We start from the raw sequence: 21,493 nt of genomic DNA, 5'->3' as shown, positions 1-21,493 counted from the left end.
TGCCATAGTTGAGTGGGACTCTTCTTGGTATGTATGCTTAAGACTTCAGTTTGAAATGAGAGTGTGGTTCAGTAAGGAAGAATTTGTATTTCATATTTTAAATTTGAAATATATACAGCACATAGAATTTTACAAAACTGGCTTTGTTTTAGAGGTGGGGTGGGCAACATGCAGCCCTGGGGCTATATCTAGTCCCCCCAGGGATGCTTTTCTGGTCCTCAACACCTACAGAATATTCAGATTGACTTTTTTCTGTCCAAAAAAGAGGCTGAATTGCTGTTCCTGGAATTTCCAGGAAGAACAATTTGTTTTTAAAATAAATGTCAAGGCCTCCCTAAATAGTTTAACATAAAAAAGTAGGCTCTGGTCACTTTTGTTTGTCTGTTTTGTAGACCATGCAGCCCCCACTAGAGGATTATGGTGCATAAAAGTGGCCCCAGACCTGCCCCAGTTATGCATCCCTGTGTGTACAAGCCTTCAAGTTGTATGTCGACACACGGCAACCCCATTAATTTCACAGGACTTTTTTTTTTTTTATTTACAGCATCTCCCATCCAATTACTAACCAGAGGTGATCCTGGTTAGTTTCCAAAATCAGACAGGATCTGGTCCATCCAGAGTATGTAGGCCTTCCCATCTCTGTCTCAGAGGAAAATGCTCTGCCTATATCAGTAAGGTTGTGTGATTTTCACCAGTCTTGCCTACCTACTGCAGCATGCTGTAACATGCCTTGCTCTATTCTCATTAGCAAAATCTGTTTCCAATAGATGGCTTTCTAATGAAGCTATATTAGCTAAATCCCATAGTAAGTTCTGTCTTATTTTATGAAAAACTCTTTATAAAACAATAGTACACTCAAAGGAGTGTCTTTATTATAATCTTGTCTTTCTGAACTGTTTGTGGAGAAAAAGAAAAAAAGGTAACTACTTTTATGGGCAGACAATCTCCACTGATATCTGTAAGTTCAGCTTCAGTTGGCTTTTTCAAAGAATAGCTTAGGCAGGCAGACCATTATTACTGTGGCTTCACTATTTGTTGCATTATGGAGATAGTATCTAATGGTACAGGAAACACACTGGCTTGGAAAGGAAAAACTAGGTCGGTTGGTTGAGTGGAAAATCTTATCTGTGATCTCACACTGAGTTATATGTATTCTTAAGGGGGGTGCCTTTTTAAAATGTCTGAAACTGAAATAACTCCAACACCACATTTTATAGAGAAAATTTATACTGAAGTTGCTCATGCTTTTTTTTTTTAAGTCACTTTAAAAATGGCTAAATCAGAATAAATATAGAAATCACATCTTTAAAAGCCATCCTAACATCTAATTGGCATCATAATGGACAAACCCAGTTTAGCAGCCAACCCAGAAACTGGAAAACTCAGCTGAACTTTTCTCATCATTTTGCCATGAATAGCAGAGCTCTATGCTAGTTTAGAAGTCAGTCATGCTGAGTTCAATTGGATGCACTTCCAGAGATTTGTGTGGGATCACAGGCTGGCTTGTGTACTTTAGAAAGATACCTTACTTGTTAATAAATATGTGACATTGTCAAAACATAGCACTCCAATCAAATGTTGCCAAAATGTGGCATACCACTGAAGTGATTTTCCCTGCTAATTAAAATGAGAAAGGAAGATTCAGTAAAGGTCTATAAAGGAAGGAAGTACCCAAAAAAGATGTCCAATATCTTTGCATTCAGGCTAACATCTTTATGTATGATGCCCAAACACTGCTCCCTGCAACCCCAACACCTTAAAACACTCTCTCAGAATCTTGAGTTGGCATCTTCCTAGGAACTACAGCAAAGCTTCCAGTGAACTACATTTTCTCCTTCCCCAGTGCATCAAATCTTGGGGAAAGGGGCATGTTTTTAGAAACAATAACGCTACTGAGATTTCCACACATCCATTGGGTGTAATGTGGCTTGAATGGGAGAATTCCAGTAGGTTGTTAAGTGAAGCTTTTCAATATGTATTCTTCCTTTTCTTCTGGTGTTATAACCTCCCATGTAAAAGGGATGCGATCAACACTAGCCACACTTTTCTAGAACAACTGGACATATGGAAACACCATGGTGGCTTACTTTTTCAAGGTGCACATACAGTTTTATGGCAGATTACTGTTCCCTAGTGTACAGTATGATAATTGTTCCTATAGATTAATTTTTATCCCAAGGGATAATAATAATTAATTAATTTGTTTTATTTATATACTGCTATTCCAAAGATCATAGCAGTGAACAGCAAGTAAGCTAATTAGCAAGTAAGCTAATTTGCCCCCAACAGTCTGGGTACTCATTTTAGCGACCTCAGAAGGATGCAAGCCTGAGTCGAGCTTGGGCCCTTTTGCTGGTCTTGAACTCGCAACCTTGTGGTTTTGAGTGAATGGCTGCAGTACAGGCATTTAACCACTGCGCCACCAGGGCTCCATCTTGCACCACATTTGACACTAATTGAAAAAAAGTAGTGGGCACCATGAGGTTTCATAAACTTGAGTATACTTCCTCAGATGCAGTGACAGACCTACAGTATATAAGCAGGCTGTGTGTGAGAATAAAAATAGAAATGTTAAACCTTTGGGTATAGAAATGAAATGACAAATTCAGTTTTGACTAGTGGCGTCACTAGGGTTGGTGTCACCCACTGCAATTACTCATGGTATCACCCCACCTTGACGTCCTCACATTCTACACCATAAAGAATTCTTAGCAATGGTTTTTGGATGTGATCATTGCAAGCTTTGAAAATGGCACTGGTAATCTTTATTGGGAATAAAGCTTGGTGGAGCAAGATCTCTAGAGGTCTAGCTTCATCTGTTTTCTAGAGTAGTTCTGGTGTGGAAAAGTACTAGGCCATTGTATATAATGGGGCTTTGTATATTATGGGTGGCTGAGGGTCTTGGAACCAAACCCCAGTGGATACCAAGGGCATACTGTATTTGTGAATGATCAGATACATTTTTATCAGATTCAAACTTAACAAGTAATAATACAGCTTCTCTTTTGGTACAGCTATGGCGGGTTATAGACCACCATTTCGGATGTCCTCAGGACGTCCCATTTTAAAAAAGGGGCGTCTCTTCTAGACGCCCCTTTCCCTATCACGGACTCAGTCCGTGACAAATGGCAGCGGCCGTTCCACACGGCCGCCGCCATGTTTACGTCTTGGATGCATAGCGTCCAGACGGGGCGCGGCGGTTATGACGTCGCGGGTGCGCCATGGGCGCCTCGCGACGTCATAACAGCGCCGCAGGAAGAAGCTCCATTTTGGAGCTTCTTTTTTGCTCCGCGAGGTAGTCGCGCGGTTTGTATGCTGCGACTCCCTCGCGGAGCAAAGAGCAGCGCGGGCAGACCGCCGCAGAGCGGCAGTTTGTAACGCCTCCCCATTTCCCAAGAGAGGGGAACATCATGGTACAACCTTGTAAATTTTTTTAAAAAAAATATGACATGGTACAACCTTGTAAATTAAAAAAAATGGTGTTAGACTAGATGTTTAAATATTAAAACTAATATAGCAGAGTAGTAAAGATAATGAGCTGGTAAGGTAAGGTTGCTTTACATTACAGGATTGTTATAAAGATGGACATGAACTATTTTGAACACTTTCAAGTGTTGTGTTATTACTGTTGTAAGGAAGGGCTAGTACACTTTAATCTGCACATTTGGATTCTGTTCAGTACACTTTATCTGGGACAATATTTTCTGTGCCCTCTCCCTAATTTTTAAATAAGAAAAACACATTCAAAGGAAGTCATTTCAAAATATTGCTTCTCCTATAATTGGCCCAGGGTGACTCTGAGCATGGCCTTATAGACCAATAAAGTAATACCAATTACGGAGTGTACATTTGAAATGTATGGAGAAAGCATAGATTGTGGATACCAATTTTATCTGCCTATAACTAGTGATAACTCTGTCATTACAATCATTCATAGGTAACATTTTAACTGCTGCAAAACTGGTTAGTAAAGTTGAGGAGTATGTCTGTGTATACATATGAAACAAAGGGCCCATATAGATAGGTCAAACTAAAGCTGCTTCAGATCACTTTGGAGGTATGCTGTTTAAATGATTCTTGCGTCTTAAGAGGCCAGAAGCCATGCTAAAGCCACATTCATAAGGACTGGACCACAGCTTTGGCACAATGTCTGGCCTCTTAGGACGCAGGCATCATTTAAACAGCATACCTCCAAAGTGACCTGAAGCAGCTTTATTTTGGCCTGTCTGTATGGATGCATTGTTTCATTGCCAATGATGGAGACATTAGTGGGAGTCATAAGATTGATGCTGTCCTAATTCTACATATAAGATGCACATTTTGTTGTATAAGGTCACTACAGCTCTGCATTAGCACTTATTATACATAAACATAGAACACCAATTATCATACTAGATTGAGAAAAGGAGTTTTAAGAGATTGGATGCCCCTTTAAGCTTGGGACATCTTTATGTACTGGTGTCTAATCCATCAGTAACAAACTCATTGTAGGGTACTCAGGTGGCGTCACAGTCCCAGGTTCTGGCTGCAATCTTCTTCTTAAGGCATATTGAGAGGTAACTATTAAACCCATAAATTCCCTAAAAGCACCAGATCCTGTCTTATCTTGGAAACTAAGCAGGGTCAGCCTTGATACATGTGATTTGGATGGCAGACGATCAATGAATTCCAGGTGCTGTAGGCTATATTTCAGAGGAAGATACTAGCAAAAGTGCCTCTGGGTATTTCTTACCTTAAGAAAACCCTAGGAAATTCATGGAGCCACCATAAATTGACAGGTGAGTTAAAACACACACAGACACACACCCTTCCCACGTGATTGAAGATCGAAGGGATACTGCTTCCTACTGTCTGTGGCACAATCACTTTCTGACTTCCTCAAGTCATGTTCAGGAACATGGGCTTCTGGCCTTGGACCAGCAGGAAGTAGTGGGTTGTCCCTCTTTCCAGCAATTCCAAGAGACGAAAGAAGCCATGTGTTGGTGGCTCCTTATCATTTCTTTGACTTCTTGTTCCTTTTTTTAGCATCTGGAAGCATAATGCTACTGCTGTCTCAGAACTACTGCTATTCCAGTCTCCAGGGTTTGAAGGTACCTTTTCCTTGAGTGAGCCTACAAGCTATATCTGGCTATCTATATCACTGTAAAAAAATACTTTTGTGGCCTTTGGCAGACATGCTTCACTGTAGTTTCTCTTGGCATTCTTTTTCTGTGACTATTTACACTAATCTTACGAGCCTATCAACCAACAAAGCTTCTCTGGTCCAGATGTATTATCCTCTGCCTGAAGGAAGCCCAGTGTCTGTTTTCGGTTTAGCATGTCTGAACTTTTGTCATTTATGTGGCTAATCCCATGAATGCTAAGATTTTCTGGCATGGTTTAGCAGCTGGAGGAAACAGCTCCTGAGTTCTAATCCCATGCTCTAACACGATGTTACTAACATTACAGGATCGTTCACTGTAACAGCTCCCCAAGGGATAGTTCTGCTAGTCAGTCTCCGCAAGAATAACAAAGAGTCTTGTGGCTTCCTCGTCCCTTCACATTAGCTTTTGTGAAGTGGATTCTAATTTAAGAAGACTCATGCATGAAATATATAAAGTAATAGTAAAGAAGAAGGTGCTTTTGAGCATGTACAAACTAACATTTCTCCATTGCCTAGTAACCACAGTGCCCAGTGCACTGTACACAGAACTTGGGACTTAGGTGCAGGTATATGACATACAGAGAGGTCACTGTCAGGGGAGTTGTCCTGGGGCATGTCACATTTACATCAGTAAATTATAAGAATGCTGTTAGCACTATATAAAATGACTGTTAATATTCAGGGAGATTTAGAGAGGAGCTTTATGATACTAGGAAATATGTTTGAAATGCAAGAAAAGATTGGTTTCCAAAATGTCACAAAAACAGTTCATGGTTTTCTCATCCCGAAAGCTTTTTCTGTCAAATGGGGACCATGGCTCTTTTTGTTGGGTTTTGTTTTTTGCAGGGCCAAATGAGATCTGTAGGTCCATAAACACCAGAGCATTGCAGGAGAAAACAGTTTTTCCTATCTGTGGAATTCAAATTTGATGTTAGAAACCTGGGTCATAGAATTACTAGCCAGTTGGGATTGTGTATCATATATTTCTGGAAGCTAACTTACACATTGATTGTGCTATACCTTCCTTGTGTTGAATGGCAACTTTTGCAACCCAGTGCATTTCCACCTGCACAACAAAACCATATGTACAACTTCACTTTTACAACCTTTGAATGCAGATGTTCTGTTATGGACAAATAATGTCCAACCGGTTCCATAGTGAAACATAAGCACACAGAAGACATCAACAGGATCCCAGCCATCTTTGTGCTCATTTTCATATAAGTATTTTTCAGGTTAAGCAAGCAAGTGCATTCACAATTACTTGGCGCCCAGTGAGGTGAACTTTCTGAGTCAACATAAATAATAATGCACTGCATGTAATTTTGCAGTTAGTAGTGATTCTGATATTTGGGAAATAGTTATTGAAGTATGTTTTCCTTCGAATGATTTGCTATTTAATGTACTTATTTCATGGAAATTTTTTTTGCTAAAAGTGTAGAAGTTCTGATAATGCAAAATACATTAAGAAAAATGTATATGTCCTCCTGACACTTTGAATATGGGTGAGAGTTGAACATCATAATCCTGTTTATTTACTCAGAAGTAAAATTTGTTTTGTCACATGAGCCATACTCCTAGGGATTGTAGGAATTGTGGCCACTATCACTACCTCCTTGCAGAGTGCCCCCCATGCAATGGCAGATGGATGGTTCCAGATGTAGCTCTTCCACCAACCCAAATGGACTCTGACTGGAGAGGATGCTGAGAGCTGAGTCCTAGCATGTTTTCATTCAGCTGGTACTTCTAACCTTTCCAAATCTCCACAGAGGTATTCTGGTAGAGCTTCATGATTTGCCAACATTAAATACAAGCTTAGCATTGTATTTTAAATACATCTGTTTTTCCATAATCTGTAGCAACTGTACATTGAAAACTCAGTCACCCACATTGCCTCCATTTTTGCTGTTCCTACTTGGGTACTTGTTCCAAATTGGGGGCTGTTCTTACTTGGTCCACCCAGCTCCCCACATCATCCAGTGAAAACTACTGCAATATCTAAATATAGTTTCAGGCTAAAGGAACAAATTTCTGAAGAAACTTAACATTCACCTTGTTCTTTTTTTTTTTTTGAAAAGATATCTGAACATAGAGAGATGCAATGAACTGGATTTACACTTGGTATAAATGAAGATAGAATTTCCTGTCTTACTCACAGTAGGATGTGGATGGAAAATAACTCCACTCCCTTACTCTCCCCTGAAAGCCTTTCCTGAGGCTGCAGAATGATGGTGGGTTGTGGCATGGCATCTGAATGATCAGGATCACTAAAAATTGTACAGAGACACCTTCTGTAAGCAGAGATTCTACTCAAGGAAGATGCCTCTGTCCAGTTTTTAACAATCTCCCTTTGCCACCTCAGCCAACCAATGGCACACCCATCCCATTCAGAAGGAGCCCTTCAGAAGAAGTTGCTTGGGAGAAAAGAAGTGGAATAGTAACTGTGGGTTGCTCACTATAAGGTTAGAGTTAGGTTAATTAAAATCTTGCTCATGGCCAATGGGTTTTATTGTGATTGATTTTTACTGCCTAAATATCAGCTGCTTGCCCACCCCATACCATTTTATATCTTCCTCTGGTTTTAGAAGTGATATACCATGTAGCATGAAGAAAACAGTACCAAAGAATGCATAGACAGGTGCGTGGCCTATTGCAACCTAGCTGAAATTGCCAACAAGTGTTAACCTCTGCTCCAGAATAATGGTTCTTTTTGGATCTCCAAATGTTCTGAATTTCAACTTCCAGAAGGTCCAGCGAGCAGGGCCAGTGGTCAGGGATTCTGGAGTTAAAAGTCCAAAATATCTGGAGAGCAAACCATTGAACAACACTGCTATAGAATATGTAGCACAAAACCTTATGGTGAAATCAGGCACACATAAACAGATATATACTTCATAGCACTTTCCTTTGTACTGAACAATATGCTGCTGCAGAATCTAATGTGTCATTTAGTTCCACCAAACGTATACATTAAATGTTACCAAACGCCTTTCAGAGGAGAAACTAATGAGTTGTTGTGGGTGGTGAGGTGATATTGAGATGATTCAGCTACAGGAGTATGGATTCATCATTGCAAGTGAAAAATGTGGAAAGACTGGAGATATGTTTTTGAGAAGTAGCCATGAGTGGGGGAGCTATCGTAACTGTGTATCTACAGGGTAAATTATGTGATAGAGATTGGTGAAAAAGGTAATGTAGTTTATCACAGTTTATGAAAGAGCATATTATGGGTAGAGAGAACCTACATTTTTGTGTACAATTTTCTCATTTTCACATTTTGAAAAAGATCTGTATATCAGTCTCCCCTAACCAGGAACTTTATTGGCTGGGGATGATGAGAGTTGTATTCCATCACATCTGGAAGGTGCTAGATTAGAGAAGGCTGATATATGATATTTAATAATCACAATCTTTTTGACAGCTCAGTTCAAAGAGTCTCTAAACCATCTGATTGGGATCTGATTGTCAACCAGTTCTGTGTCACAGGATGAGCAATCAGATGATCCAATCACAGCAGTGGGGTCTAAGTATGTGGCAGTACCCCATGGGCATCACTACTGCAACCCTCATGTTGAATGGGCCTTGCCTGTATAGTTGGATCACTTAAACATTGTTCAGGCTGTATGGGAACTACACGTAGAAAAGCAGATCTTTGTGTAGTCAAGAATATTTTCAGGGGACAGTTCATTTTCTCTTATGTTCATATCATACCCAAAGAGGTTCTATTTTATAAGAAATTAAAAGGAGGAAAATCGGGCAAAATCAGTAATTTCCCCATACTGGGAATTCAAAGCTGGAGGGTTAAGGTATTATTCATTATGAGTCCCAAACAGAAGAGCCTTGATGGATGGTAGCACTCTTGCATTTTTGAGATATCTGCAAGAAACCCAAACCAGGAAGTGAGGGGATCCATATTCACTCAGGATTTATCTACACAAAGGGGAGGGGACCCCTGAACTCCTCTCAACTCTGTGTCAGTCAGTACATATGACATGGCATTTCCCCTGAATCTGTGCTTATCCGGACACATGACATTGTAGGGCCCAATCAACAGCATATTCACAGTTAAAATGCCTTAATGTGAATTTTAAAAACTCTTTAAAAATTGCTGCAGAGTTTCCAGGAAATTTCAGTGTTTCCTGCATGTGTCCCATTGATTTAAATGGATTTGGAGGAAGGGGCAGGCAGGACAGTTCATCTGGTAGGTGCTGCCATTTACCTTCCCTACCTATAATGTCATTAAAAGTTTTTTCCCCTTTTTCTTTTTTGCTTGGGAGGCACCCAGAGCCTGCCAGGAGTGGCACCAAGGAAGGAAAAGCCCAGTTCTCTGCCTGGAATGACTTTTTTTTTTTTTCCTCCTTGGTGGCATGCTCTAAAGTCACAAAGAGGCACTGGCCACTTCACAAGGAGGAGGAAATGTCAATTTTAATGTTGTTCTGGATGGGGAAGGAAAAAGGCAGCCCCTGCCAGGCAGGAATCTGAAACCCCGACTGGGTCTACAACCTCACCAACATGGAAGCCATTAGCTGCCACTGCTGCTGTCTTCATAGAGCTTGCTCTGGACCTGTTGCCCTTTCCTACCACAACAACTTGACTGCTTACTTTAGGTTGTAATCCCACCTTGATCCAAGTTGGAGAGGTGAGAAATATAAATAAACTATTTATTTATTATTTTATTATTTTTGCCCAGAAACCTGAGTAAAATGTAAAGTCTTCTTTGATGTCTGGGTGTAGAGAAACGCTGCTTACATCTGGAATCTTTTGTGCCCTGTACCTGTGCACTGTTTGCCTTTCTTTTCAAGAATACTGTATATTACTGAGTTGGTATGCAGAACCTTAAAAGAATGTGCAGGCAGAAGTAGTAAAACCAAAAGAGCAGGTATTCTCTATATCAGGGGTAGGCAACCTTTTTGAGCCGGGGGCCGGGTTGGTGTCCCCCAGACAATGGGGGGGGGGGGAGCCAAAAAAATAAATAACTAAATAATTAAATAATATAGAACAACATTTTCAAATGTAGGACACATTTTTTTAAAAATGGAGGACATACAAAAATTTTTTGATGATTTTTAAAAAATGTTAATATAAATGCATGTTTCTTAGGCATGATCAAAATGGAGGACATTTGGGCATTATTCCTAGACAAATGGCAGAAATGTACTTCCCTTTCTGGCCAACCCCCCCTTCCCCCATTCCAAACAGTACATTTGGGCATTGAACATGGCTTTACTTAAGATGGTCTCTTGCATATTTCAGAGGCTTATTGCGTAACCAAACTCTTTGGGTTTCACACTGAACATGGGTTCACATGTCAAGGTGGTTTCACAGTTCTTGCACCAAGTGTACCTCTCAGAAGTGTGTACTTGGTCAAGGGACTTTGGTTTTTCTTCACTGCGCATGAGTTTGTAAAAATCACAGCAATTTACAATGACCATGCTTCAGAGGCTTTCTGATATCAATATCACCATTAAAGAACCAAAAACACACAGAAAGGGCACTTTGGAAAGTCACACTCTATTGGCTTCAGAAACAGTGCATGCATGCCTCTCAAGCTGACTCATATCATCATCATCATCATCATCATCATCATCATCATCATCATCATCATCACCACCACCACACTATCACTGTCAAAACAAGGGAGACTTGTTAGCATAGCACCCAAAACACACTTTGGAAGGTGACACTCTCTCAGCTTAAGAAACAGTGCCTGCATGCCTCTCAAGCTGACTCATATCATCATCATCATCATCATCATCATCATCATCATCATCATCATCATCATCATCACACTATCATTGTCAAAGCAAGGGAGACTTGTTAGCACTTAAAGCACACAAAATAAAAATTTAAAAAACCTTGAGGCCTCTGGCCACTCACCACCTCCTCCTTCTGCTCCCCCCTCCTTCTGCTCCCCCTCCTCCTCCTTCTCCTCCCCCTCCTCCTCTTCCTCCTCCTCCTCCTTCTGCTCCCCCTCCTCCTCTTCCTCCTCCTCCTCCTCCTCCTCCTCTTCCTCCTCCTCCTCTTCCTTCTTCTCCTCCCCCCTCCTCCTCTTCCTTCTTCTCTTCCTCCTCTTCCTTCTTCTCCTCCTCCTTCCTCCTCTTCCTTCTCCCCCTCCTCCATGTGCCGCGCGGCCTGGGGGCGGGGCGGAGGAGGCAGAGGAGAAGGAGGTGGGTGGTGCGGGCCCGCGCGGGGAGGCGGGGAGGGCAGCGCGGGCCTATGCAGGGAGGCGTGGGGCTTCCCCCTTTGCCTCCTCTGCCCCAGGCCACGCGGCCCAGGAGGAGATGGAGGAGGAGGCGGCGGTGGCGGCGGCGGCGGCAGCGGCAGGACCAGGCTGGAGCCGCGGGCCGGGGGTTGCCGACCCCTGCTCTATATATTTTCTCACAGAGATAGTATTGAGTCAAAGACTGCCAAGAAGACATCTTGTGAATATTTTCCTGGAGGGATTTTGTGCAAAAGATGATGAAATAGCAATGGCTCAGTACTTGAACAGTTGGGGTGTTTTTAATATGAATGATACAATACACATCAAGGTTGTTGTTTTTTTTAAAAAAGAGGGCTCATATAAACTTATTCAGAGTTTAAATTCTTGAAGTATAGCATTTACAAACATACACAGAGAGAGAGAGAGTTACTTTCCCAAGGAATCTGTCTGTCTTGGGATCAAATTTACATAGGTGTTCTGTTTATGTGTCAGAAGTGGTGTAGTTGTTGTTGCATGAACTGAGAAATTACTGCAAAAAATTATGTACTGGCAATCAAAGATCATTTGGAAGATTTTAACACTAAATCGAGTAGCCACATACCAAGGGAAGCATTTACCAGAATGAACAGGGCTTCTCAAATTGCATATTAAGGAGGGTTTGCATTGACGTGGTTTTGCAAAAAGCTATAGCAATCCCTATTCATCCCTCTGCCCCCCCCCCCAAAAAAAAAAAAACATGTAAAAGAAATCCACTGTTGAGTGAATTTCTACAGCATTATCCTGTGTGAAATACAATTTTATTGGTCTGCTTTAGAAATTGCTAGCTCAGCAAGGGGATGTTTTGTGTGTATTTGATGTGCTAAATCAGTGCCACAACAAATATCATGTGTGTCTAACATCTCCCCATGGGAACTGTGGCTTTTATTTTTCTTTCCCTGGTTGACACACATTTGAGCCATGATAGAGCTATGCATAGGAGGACGAAGGCATTAAAGCCATTTCTAGCAAATGCTTTTGGCACCATTTCTCAGGTGTTGTCTTTCCAGTTCCCTTTCCCCCTTACATATTGTAAAATTAACTTCGAGACACTCAATGGCCCTTGGGCAGGCTTTACATTTAACAGCTATTATAATCTGTCACTTGTTCTGCAGCTCACACTAAATGTCAGATGTGAACCTTGGGAATAGATGTGGTGTTTCTATTCCAAAATCTTTATTACAAAATAACAATAAAAAAGGAAGTAATTGAATCTGAAGTGAAATACAGAACTATATCAAAATATACTTTTTTGTCTGAAAGACATTAAAATTGACCGTTGATCCAGAAGCGATGGAGTACCAGTGTCCTTCCCAATGCTGGACTCCAGCTCTCACTATATTTGACTATTGGCATTGCTGGCTAGAGTTTATGGAAGAGGATCACCATCCTGATGTAGTAGTTAAAGCTTGAATCTGAGCAGAAAGGAGAATATAATTTTCCATTTCATTTCGTGAATGTAAAAATAAAGCTGCCATTCTGCTAGTCAGTTGTTGCTGTGCACCTTCAAGTTGTTTTCGACTTATGGTTATCCTAAGGTGACCTATCACAGGGTTCCCTGGCGCTGAGAGCATGGAGAGTCACTCAGTGGCTTTCCATGGCTGAGAAGGAAATCTAACCTTGCTCTCTAGAGTCATAGTCCAACATTCAAACCACTACACCACTCCTACTAGTCAGCTTCAGTATTGTAAATGATGCTTACGACCTTGTAACTGTTTCCTATTCATATTAACAATCATGGTACCAATGTCATAATTGGGAATGCTGCCATACTTTAAAATCCAGATAGCCACACTGAGGGATGTGGTTCTCCAGAGCTGGTGAACAGGGTGCTGAACAATGATGTGTTCAGCCCCCTCCAGCCAGTGATGAATGGTTTTGACAAACTGTGACAAGGGTCCCTGCTTCTCATTGGTGCATTGCCATTTGCTGACAGAAGGGGACTGGGTATGTCATCCTTCATGCTCACTAGTGCAACTTGACTGGCTAGATTTACTGGGGGTTTCAGGGTTAATGACCCCTGAAATATGATCATAGAAGAAACACATAAATTCAACCTAGACAACAAAGAAATTAAATTAGTTAGAAGAGTTCCTGTACCTAGGATCAAACACTGGTCAGAATGGTGATAGCAGTCAGGAAATAAGAAAAAGACTAGGAATGGAAAAGGCAGCTATGAGGGAACTAGATAAGATCCTATAATGTAAAAGCATAACTCTGAACACTAAAGTGAGGATCATCCAAGTCATAGTACTCCCCATAATCATGTACGAATGTTTGGTTTCTAGGAGGGATGCTCCTTTTTGCAGATACAGTTCATGTAACATCCAAAATATAGACACTGTGACCACAGAACTGCCCCTCTTACACTTTTTTACCATCTTCACCTTTCCTGATGCAGAAGCCTGTGAAGCTTTGAAAGTAGTGTGATGTGTTAATGCCTTTTGGTTGGCCAAATAGAGACAATTACCAGAAAATGGATTTTGATTTTTTTTTTCATCTAAACCTGAAACTTGAACAAGGGGAGACTACAAATCTACACAGTGACTTTTTAAAACACAATTGATTTCAGACTTATAAAGCTGATTGATTTCTTTGGTAAAGAGAACCATAAGGATTACAATAAAATAATTCCAAGTGTATATTCATTGCAAATTGGAATCTTGTTTCTTTTAGTCAATAAAGAATTACAACAACCAGCAACTGAGAATGCTCAAAGATGGCACAGTTTGATTGCTTAGTCATAGAAGCTGGGCAATCACTGAAAATACAAATCAACTTGTATTCAACATGGGGTTGAATGATAAAACTATTAAAGTTCATCCATCTGAAGCCAGAGCCCGTTACACATTTAAGAATTACAAACCTACTAGACTCAGATTACAAACTGGCTCATTTCAAGATGTGGCCATCTTACTGAGTTCTTGTTCATTTGGGGTCAACATTGTATAATTCCCTGTGCCTAATTTTTCTTTCCTTTCCTTTTCTTTTCCAACTGCTTTTCTTTTCTCTTTAATAAAAACTACAGAAGTAAATGTAATCAGTAAACCCAAAGGTAGAGCTCAATCTGACAAACAAACATTACTGAGGTCTTGGGGGGATTCTGTTAATTTGTTTCAATTTCCAATGCAAAGTAGGCTACATATGGTACTGTAATGTGCCATCTTGCGAAATACCTGACATAAAAGAAACTTTGTGCTGAAAATGTATGGTGCTCAAGGTTCCACCCCTCCTCCTCTTGGCACATTGCCTGCATTTGAATATTTCTATGCATATCAAATCATTTTTTCTATTTGATCAGGGAGTACAAAAGAAATATGTCTTCTGACTAAAATTGCAACGGAGTCTCGTTGATAATAGTGTTTTAAGAGAGTTGATGTGGGCGGTAGAGACAAAGATTAAGTATGCAGTAGACTCGGGAAGTGGAATTCCCTAAACATCACCAGACTTGTGGAAATGCAAATATTGGTGAGGATACTCAGGCTGTAGCTCAGTAGTTCACATATTTATAGGTGAAAAGTCTACAGTTTAGTCCCCTTCCCTCTGCATCTCCAGCCTTGGTTGAGAAAGAAACTAGAATCATAGAATCATAGAATCGTAGAGTTGGAAGAGACCCCAAGGGCCATCCAGTCCAACCCCCTGCCATGCAGGAAATCTAAATCAAAGCATCCCCGACAGATGGCCATCCAGTCTCTGCTTAAAGACCTCCAAAGAAGAAGACTCCACTACACTCCGAGGGAGTGTGTTCCACTGTCATACAGCCCTTACTGTCAGGAAGATCTTCCTAATGTTGAGGTGGAATCTCTTTTCCTGTAGCTTGTATCCATTGCTCTGGGTCCTGTTCTCTGGAGCAGCAGAAAACAAGCTTGCTCCCTCCTCAACATGACAACCCTTCAAATATTTAAACAGGGCTATCATATCACCTCTTAACCGTCTCTTCTCCAGGCTAAACATCCCCAGCTCCCTAAGTTGTTCCTCATAGGGCATGGTTTCCAGGCCCTTCACCATTTTAGTCACCCTCCTTTGGACACGCTCCAGTTTCTCAATGTCCTTTTTGAATTGTGGTGCCCAGAACTGGACACAGTATTCCAGGTGGGACCTGACCAAAGCAGAATAGAGTGGCACTATTATTTCCCTTGATCTAGACACTATACTTTTAACCTAAAATCACATTGGCCTTTTTAGCTGCTGCATCACACCGTTAACTCATGTTCAACTTGTGGTCTACTTGGACTCCTAGATCCCTTTCACATGTAGTCTCATTCAACTAGGTGTCCCCCATCCTATATATGTGCATTTCATTTTTCCACCCTAAGTGCAGTATCTTACATTTCTCTGTGTTGAATTTAATTTTGTTAGCTTTGGCCCAACTTTCTAGTCTATTCAGGTCATTTTGAATTTTGATCATGTCCTCTGGGGTATTTGCTACTTCTCCTAATTTAGTGTCATCTGCAAATTTGATAAGTATGCTCCCAATTCTGTCTTCCAAGTCACTGATAAAGGTGTTGAATAGCACCGGGCCCAGGACAGAGCCCCACTGGACACCCCACTGGTCACTTCTCTCCAGAATGCAAAGAAGCCATTGTTGAGCACTCTTTGGGTTCAGCCAGTCAACCAATTAGGAATCCATGTAACAGTTACCTTGTCTAGCCCACATTTTACAAACTTGTTTGCAAGAATGTCATAGGGAACCTTGTCAAAGGCCTTACTGAAATCAAGATATGAAATCAACTATCTGGAACTAACACAAAACCTGATGGATCAATGGTCCAATTTAATCCCAGGCGATTCCTATTTTTCTACGCCGAGCAACAGGAATTAAGAAAAGTTAAACATTCAGTGTGCTTGATGGAGTTGTCAGTTATGTCATGGATGTAGACTTTCAGGTTGCACTTCTAGATTCTCGAAGGTGGCCAGAGGTAAATTAGATAGGCCTCTCATTCCCTGCATCTCTTACAATATGCAGGGTTCTAAGTGTGTTACAGTGAGGGGCAGAGAATGGAGCAAAGGATGAAGAGCAAAGCACTCCATGGATTTCATGGGATTTTCTTAGGCAAGAAATAATCAGAGTTGTTTTTGACACTTCCTTCCTCTGAAATATAGTCTAGCACACCTGATACTTATTAGTGGTATTCTAACCAAGTACTAAGCAGGGCTTAGTTCCCAGTAACAGGCAGGATCAGGTGCTTTTAGGCTATTTAGGATTTATTCTGCAATTACTACTTTTTAATTCACACAGAAATGTGGATTTGATCAATTATGTAATATGTATGCATCATTATTCCTCCCCCCCTCAAAGTACACATTTCTAAATGTGATTTATCCTTAAATATGCATTTTATTTGCATTTTGCATTGGAGTGAAGAACTGCATTGGAATATTTGGGAACTGAGGCGGGTTACAGACCGCCGCCGCTTGCTCCGTGAGGGAAGCACCGCCCCTTCCTAACCCTAATACGTATGGAATATGTATTTTTTGGCGGTCTGTAACCTGCCAGAGTCTGAATATCACATTGGGTGATGTGGATCAGGTTAGTTTGCTTTGAAATGCAGACTGAATTAAACCCCTGAATGTGCCTAACCACAGATTCCATGAACCCATGTACATTTAGGTGTGTGTATGTAGTCTGGGGGAAGGGCCAGTACATGTTACCCTGATTAACCATCTCTATGCATTCATTTGTACTTTAATGAGTAAGTTAATATGGTTGGTTTTAAATCTGCCAGATGGCAGTCCTAAGGGCAGCTTACCACAATTCAGCTGGCACATGCTTTGTGTTGGCACAGACTGCTATTTGCATGGCTTTACAAAGTAGAATGGAAATGATCTATGAATGGATGAGAAATGCTTCAGATTCTCATTGACCCAACCTTCCTCCAGATGTTATAAAAATGTTGAGATTTGACTCCTATATCATAGCCGATCAAAATATTATGGCTAGTTGAACATTTCCCTGCCATTATTCCACAAGAAAAGAAAAGAAAGAAACTGGTAGCTGAATTTTTTTCAGTCAGAGCTCAGACATGGATTTTTTAAAAACTACCTCTCCCAGAATATGGCTCTGAGTTTTGTTCAATGTTTTCCATAAGCTTTGATTTCAGTACTGGTGTCAGCTTCTTATTACTGCACCTGAGGGAGACAGGATAGTCTTGCTGGTCAGAGAGTTATAGTGCTATGATTCCACTTGCTGCCATAGCAACATCCTATGAAATCTGGGTATTTGTAGTTTGGTATGGCACTAAAGCTCTCTGGGTGAGAATTCTTGATATGCCACCCTAAATTGCAAAACCCAGGATCCCACATGTTAACTGTGTCAGTTAAAATGGAATCATATTTGTGTAGTATGAAATGGCCCCTGGTCACGTGGCATATAGACTTAGTCTTTCTATGATACAGTACTCAGCATCTGCTAAAAGAGGGGAAATGCCACACTCTCCCTCCAAATAGGACCAGTCCTACTGAACACATAGGAAACATCTGTGTCCCATTGCAAATGCCCTCTTGCTTGTAGACAGGAGATTCTGGAATGTTGTGTTTTCTGAATCTTGTGGCCCTACTAGTTATGGTAGTTACACATTTGTTCTCTCTCAGACATTTATTAAATATATTTTCTTTTTAAAAGAAGAAAAAGAAGCCTGCCTCCCTGCCGGCAGTATTTTCCTTCCTGTGAAGGAAGCTATCTTTGGAGATGCCATCCTGGATTTCCCATTAGTCATAGCAAGGGGAAACAATAGCTTTACTTGTGCAGTCAGGTTTTGATTTGCATTTTCACAATGCTCTCATTTCTGCCTTTCTGTGTCAGTAGATCTATCTAGAAAGGACTGGCTCTGCTGTCACTGTGAAACATTTGCATTTCCTTATTGCCTAGCCTTTCTACTTATGGACAAAAACCATGCAATTGCTTTCTCTGTCCCAGTCATAATAGAAATCCTTTGAGTATGGGTCCCATATCTGAGGGCCTAGACTCACTTCTACAGGCCTCAGAGCAAAGAGAAGAATCTTTGTTGAGAGCACTGTCCAGAAAAAGAAAATATTTCCCCCCAGTTGTATGCTGCTGGCTCCCAATGGTGCTTTGGAGTGGCAGAATTAAGAGCTTACTGCATGAACTTTAAAACCGGCTCAAGCCTCCCGGGCTGCAACCGGGTCATGGGATGGAGGTGGGTATTACTGCATGCTAAATCACCACCTAATCTCCAGTCACCATCAGCCCGGGTCCCAGTCACACTTCACCAGTGGTTTTTAGAAGCTGGAAAGCTGGCGGATTGCAGCTGGGACTCAGCTTGGACCCAGGCTGATAGCGGCTGGCAATTAGGCAGTGATTTAGCATGCGATAATCCCCACCACTATCTCACACCCCAGCTGCAGCCCGGGAGTCTTGAGCTGGTTTTAAATGTGATAAGCTCCATAGACCGTTCCTCTTCTCTCCTTTGTTAGGCTTGTGTTCTTATTTGAATATTGGGCTCTGAGCAAGGGTTGAGTGTTGGAGTGTGAAATCTCAGAGCCTGGCATGCTCCTGACTTGGTAAACATATGGTTGTAAGCTTTGAGATGATCACAGTTACAGCCAACGCTCGCCAGGAGGATAGCCAGCTACAGAGGCTGTTCCTGCATCTTCTCCCATTAAACCAAGTTGGTGTAATGGTTAGGGTTTTGGACTGGGACTTGGAAGATGCAAGTTCAAGTTCTCACTGAACTATGGTGCCCATGGGCCAAGGATTCACAACAGGGATGTTGTGAAGATAACGTGGGGAGGAATGCCATATACTGTCTTCATCTCATTGGAAGAATATAGACAGTTTTTGCAACTAATAAATAATAATTAAAAATACCCTCTGTATTGGAAACTAGCCTGGGAGGCCCAGTGATGCAAAGGTGTCCAAATTCTGTGGTGATGAATACCTGTACATACAAATGTTTTTATTTTGTTTTATATTTACATTTTTCAATGGTCAGCAAAAAGGCCTCGGCAGTTGCTTACAATACATGAAAAAAATAAAATTTAACCTATTATAAGGAACACAGTAAATTACAAAAGATTGGCCTACAAGCAGTCGGATAAAAGTAGCATGTATGTACAGCATGAGTGATGAATTTGTGGTCCTCCAGGTGATGTTAGACTGCAGCTCCAGTTCAGTCCTACCTAGCATAGCAAAAGGTGTGGATTCCATAGAAGAGCCCATGCAGTTACAGTGCTACAGTCATAATGATATAACTGTGTAGAAGGAAAGGGCCTTTCTCACCCGAATACCCTTTATAGGGCTAAAAGAGTCACAGATTGGGCTCAGGATGGGGTAGAACTGTTATCAAAACTGGTAGTAATTTGAGGTCTTCTGGACTTATCATGGGTCCAGAGTATCCTCCAGAAGGTTTAGTCTCAAATGCAGAATTCAGAAAAGTTACTTTTTTCAGTGACAATGTTCAGAATCTCCCAGATAGCTTGGCCACTAGAATTCTCAGAACCGGCCAAGCAATGACTGTGCTGGTTCATGGATTCTGAGAGTTGTAATTTTAAAATGGCTACAGAAACCTTTACCATGGCCATGTCATAAACTATCTAGGGCATTGGCAAGGTCTATGATTCCATGAACATGATACTGGGCAATCAATCCCTTATTTCTTTTCTGTTAATGACAGTCTATTCTGAAATATAGCACAAAAAACTGGAACTCCTGCCAGCCATATAAACTGTTGGGTAAAGAAGAATAAGGCTGTCTTGGATTTTCTTTTTCTTCCCCCATGTTCTTCTTCTCTCTCTCTCTCTCTCTCTCTCTCTCTCTCTCTCTCTCTCTGCATGCAAAAGTGAAACAAGACTAAAAATAAAGCTGTAGTATTAAAAATAATGTTTGAAACAGGGTGTTCATTTGGCATCACCAAAAAAGGAAAGGACACAAAAGCATGGTGATTTGCATAGTATTAGTACATGTTAAAATGTGAGTATGGAAATAATTTGGACATTTGGAAATATCGTAATTTAAAGAGAAACAATGTATTTCATCTTAATAGGGAAGACTGTGACCAGGTGACCTTCTAAGAATACTGTTGTCCAGGTGTTATTTGTATATGGGCAACTTCAAAGCCAGTGGTGCAACATTAGACTCTGGACTTAATGGTTTAATGGTGAGGAGGGTTTTACATGGCCATGTGTTTTACTTTAGCTGTGAAACCTACATCTAATATTTCTCTTCTTCCACACTCCCACATTCCACTCTTTACAACTGCTTCTACATTTCTATTATGTTATAGCAAAAACAATCTTACTATGTTTGCCAACCCTGACTTTTAAAGCCCATAAACACTTTGAGTGTGTTCAGTTTCATATTTTAAAATCACTTAAATCATAGCAACATAATAAATTCAGGAATAAAATAGACTTTGCTTCTACTCACCTAATGCTAAACACATTTGCTTGGGAAGAAGCACCATGTTGTTGTGGGAAAAGATAATGTGTTTTATTAGGGGAGGGAGACTCCATAAACATGGACATCTGTAATTATGGCTTCAGTTTTGCTATCAGGTCCATTGAATCAATAGGATTTACCTATTTATTGAATCATCAACAACTGATTGAGCAGGTCTACTCTAGCTGGAAATAACCAACAAAATGCCAGGCTATATATGTGTCTGATCAGTTGCCCCAGACTATAAAATGTCTTTAGCATCCTGAAATATTGTTTGGTCTCCTTTCTTGCTGCTTTTATCTTTAAACTGGACTAGAAGAATCCATTCTTCAAGATGCCTTTGAATGGAGGACTGCCCTCTCCAAAGTAGGATACCTATCCAAGCTTGAAAGCAGGTTCTCCTGAAATTAATTGGACTCTGCTGCAAAGTTATTTACAACCCTGTTGTACCTTATCTAAGGAAACTTTCTTTGCCTATACTGAATCAGTAAAGCAGACTTCACCAATGCAGAAGAATAGGGAAAGGAAAACATACAAGTATTATTATAAGTTCTAGAAAAGCCAAAATGTATGAGTAAGGCTAAAAAGCAACAACACTGGTTTCCTTTGGTTTGTGACTAAGCTTCCGTATCTGCAACAGAAAGATTTAGGACCTTTTTGTGACCTGGCATCAAGACCTTATCTCTTCTCACAAATACAGTTGCCCCTCCGTTTT

This window comes from Sceloporus occidentalis, unplaced genomic scaffold (genome assembly GCF_023333645.1).
Source record: "Sceloporus occidentalis isolate IW3139 unplaced genomic scaffold, rSceOcc1.0.p SCAF_2, whole genome shotgun sequence".
NCBI classification, from domain to species: Eukaryota; Metazoa; Chordata; class Lepidosauria; order Squamata; family Phrynosomatidae; genus Sceloporus; species Sceloporus occidentalis.
The sequence above is the reverse complement of the archived record's forward strand: the minus strand, read 5'-3'. Positions refer to the sequence as shown.